We start from the raw sequence: 3918 nt of genomic DNA, 5'->3' as shown, positions 1-3918 counted from the left end.
GCTGTAGCAGGAAGTATGCTTACTGCAGCACCGGTGTCAATAAGGAATAGGTGGCGCGTCAGAGGGTCTCTGATGTAGAGGAGTTGTGAGCAGGAGGGGCGAACAGTATACACTTCTAATGTTCGCCGTTGGAGCTTAAAGTGGGGAAATGGGTGAAGGCGCAGGGTTGGTTACACTTGCGTGCCATGGAACCGAACTGGGTATGGTAGTAACATACCGCTGGGGTGCGGCAGTGCTCCTGGATCTTGGTCTGGATCTGGAACGTTGCCTGCAAGAAAAATTACGGCGGTCTGCTGCTTGAAATTGTTCCTTGAGCTAGCTAACTTGCAGTGGGAGTTGAGTCACCATGTCGACGAGGCGCTCGTAGAGGGGATCTGTCTTGATGTGGGAGACGGATGGCGAAGAAACTGTGTCTATGGGCTCGTCGGCGAGTGTGGCGAGTTTCTCCACGGGAAGCTGGTCCTTCACAGCGAAGAGGCTACGCTGGATAGTAGCCGGAGGACGTTGGTAAAACAGCTGGAGAAAAAGGGCCTTGCCGAACGTGTCGTACTTCTCTGCCAAGAGATTCCTCATGCGGAGTAGTAGGTCTGACGGCCTCTTACAAAGGATTACAAAGGCAAAGCATGCCGACAGGATACCTTTTGATCCATATCTAGGTCGGATGCAAAAAAAAAAAAAAAAAAAAAAAAAAAAAAATCATATTAATAATAAATTAAAACTAAAACAATGTAAATAACAATTAAAATACATAAATAAATGCATTGGTATAGTTGCCTAGTTCTTCTTTAGAGAGAAGCTCTTTAAGCCGTGTAGCTACGGATGACTGGAATCGGGCAAGGATAGCGTCCTATTAAGTCTTCGTACGGAGTCTCGGATGTTAACGCTGTAGAAATGGCGTCAGATACACGAGAAAGGACGTCCGGAGGGAGAAGGGAGCAGGCGTTACTGAATTGGGTGAGGCTAGAAGAGATGCGTGAGGACCTGAAATTACATTCCAGGATGTTGAACCACAGTCGGGTCGTGACTGAGGAAAAGTGGTGCACGAAAGGCATTGACGGCAGATAGGGTTGCAGGTAGCTGCTGGGGTGGGTCGGTGGGTAATACTTGCATAGGAACCACGTCCGCTGAGGTAGGAACAGGCTTGTCCATGATGGTTGAGGTATCGGCTCTGCGGCGGCGGCTGGGGCGGTCCACGTCGATTGCAGCAGCAGCAGGGCAGGTTCACGTCGACAGCAGCAGCGGCGGCTGGTGCGACAGGCGGCAGGGGTGGTCCACTCCGCCAGGATACCAACTGTTGAATTTACCTTTTCTGGTGAGAGTTATTCGTCCATAAGAACTAGAATCAAATGTACCAATATATTATTTAACTTGTCGACTTGCCAGGTAAGACCACCCGCTTGCGCGGGATCGGTTTTTGTGGGAGGGGAAGAATGTCTGTAAGAAAATGAAAAGATAGTAGTGTATAAAAGAGAGATTTTGCCACCGGGCGATTGACCGAGAGATTAGGGGCGATTGGTGGTCGTGGCTCAGGAGAAATGGGCAGGGAACTCGGAAGGCGGCGCCGACGGCCGGGATTAGAATCACCAAAAGTTGAGAAAATGGTAGGAGGCGTAGCAGTAGAGAAAGGTGGAAAAACGGAAAAATCTTTAGTGGGAGGTAAACTGAAATGAGAAGATGTAGTATAAGAGAAAGTTAGAAAGGAAGCGAATTTTAGTCGAAGAAAAAGTACGTGTAGATGTTTGTGCGTGGGGTGTGGTTATGTTCGTGAGAGGTGTGTGTATCTTACGGGAAGTGAGTAGAGTTCACTACCCGCGTATAGAGAGCACGTTCCTGATTAGCCCCAGGTTTAGGCATGAGCGTTCCTGTTTAGCTCCAGGTTTGGCTTGAGCGATGAGTGAGCGATGTCCGAAGCGTAGTCAGGAGAGTGGATATAATGGCGGTGCGAGTGTGGGTGGGTGGGCAGGCGGGCGGGTGTTGTTTTATCTTTCTCCTTCCAAGCACAACTCTGAAAGCAGAGAATTACGTGACTTTGGAATTGTGTGTAAATGTCAGAAGTGTAAACCCGCTCGCCAGCGTCAGCAAAGAGGCCAGGGCTTGGGTGTGCGGGCCGGACGACAAGAGAGGCTCCCCAATTCCTCTCCCGCGACCAGCCGTCGAAGAGTTAAGGGCTCTGAATCAGAGTTGAGTTTTGGGCCTCTGCTAAGCCAGCGAGCAGGTGTGCGCGTATCTCTTTTCATCCAAGCACAACTCTGAAAACAGAGGATTACGTGACTTGGGAAATGTGTGTATTTGTCTTTGGTGTAAACCCGCCAAAGAAGAGGTCAGCCTTGTGGCAGACCGGCAGCAGCAAAGGAGACAAGTCTCCTCGCCACCACCGGCCGGCGAAGGTTGCTGGACGCTTGTCGAGAGAGCTGGAGTGGAGAGCGACGTCCGACTTCTAGGAGCGCTCTGTTGATTCTGGTCACAACCTTACACACCCAATTGCACATAATGGATCTCATTTTTTTTTTTTTTTTTAATAATAAATACCATAAAATAAAATGCCACTGGTACATCAAGAGAAAAAAAAGTGGACTACACACTTGCACGAAAAAGGAAATAAATTAAATCACGTTCATAAACACTGTGACCTTTGTTCACCCTGTCCTCTCCCACTCTAGTAGTTCAAACTGATGATACATTATGTTAAGTCTGCCTTTGTGTTACTGGTGCCCAGGTATATTGGATTTAAGTCTTTGCACCTGTTTACGCTAACTTCTTTTGTCTTAGAAGCGTGGACGACAAAAGAAGTTAGCGTAAACAGGAAGCCATCTTCAAAGCCCGAACTCTTAGGATTACTACGGGAAACATGGCAAGAAATCCCTCAAGATGATACTCGTGAACTAATCACTAGCATGCCTTGGAGGGTCCTTGCATTGAAAAAAGCAAAGGGGATGTCAACCAAGTATTAGTTATTCACATTGTGACCATTTATAAGTACTTTAATTGTGTAAATTGCTTGTTTAATAAATTGAACGATTTCTCTTGGTGTCTATTCAATTCTGTGTCTGTATACATATACATACACACACACACACACACACACACCTATATTACATATTACAAGGGAAAAGGGGACAAGTGTGAATGTAGTAATTTCAGAGGGATTAGCCTGTTGAGTGTAGTAGGGAAGGCTTATGGGAGAATCTTAATTGAGAGGATTAGGAGAGGAACAGAAGGAGTAATTGGTGAGGAACAGTGTGGATTTAGGACGGGTAGAGGTTGTGTAGATCAGTTCTTTGTGGTAAGACAGATATGTGAGAAAGCTATAGGAAAGGGGAAGGATGTTTTTTTGGGCTTTTATGGATCTGGAAAAGGCTTATGATAGGGTAGACAGAAAGGCACTGTGGGAGGTTATGCAGATTTATGGGATAGGAGGAAAGCTTTTGGGAGCTGTCAAGAGTTTTTATGTGAGTAGTAGAGCATGTGTTAGGATTGGAAATGGAGAGAGTGAGTGGTTTGAAGTAAAGGTGGGACTTCGTCAAGGATGCGTTATGTCGCCCTGGATGTTCAACTTATACATGGATGGGGTGGTGCGAGAGGTGAATGCTAGGGTAGTGAGTCAGGGATTGGAGATGGTTAAAGAAAATGGAGAAAAGTGGGAGGTGAGCCAGCTGTTGTTTGCAGACGACACTGCGCTTGTGGCAGGGTCAGAGGAGGGATTGAGGAAGCTGGTGGCAGAGTTTGGGAGAGTATGTGATAGAAGAAAGCTAAAGATAAATGTGGGTAAAAGTAAGGTGATGAGATGTACAAGGGGTGAAAGTGGCAGTAGACTGGAAGTGAACATTAAGGGAGAGCGACTGGAGGAAGTGGATAGTTTTAGATACTTGGGTGCAAGTGTAGCAGGAAAAGGTGGAGTGAAGGTGGAGGTAGAATGTA

Source organism: Oratosquilla oratoria, chromosome 11 (genome assembly GCF_046742065.1).
Source record: "Oratosquilla oratoria isolate Oo_2021 chromosome 11, ASM4674206v1, whole genome shotgun sequence".
Classification (NCBI taxonomy): domain Eukaryota; kingdom Metazoa; phylum Arthropoda; class Malacostraca; order Stomatopoda; family Squillidae; genus Oratosquilla; species Oratosquilla oratoria.
This window is presented reverse-complemented; position numbering follows the sequence as displayed.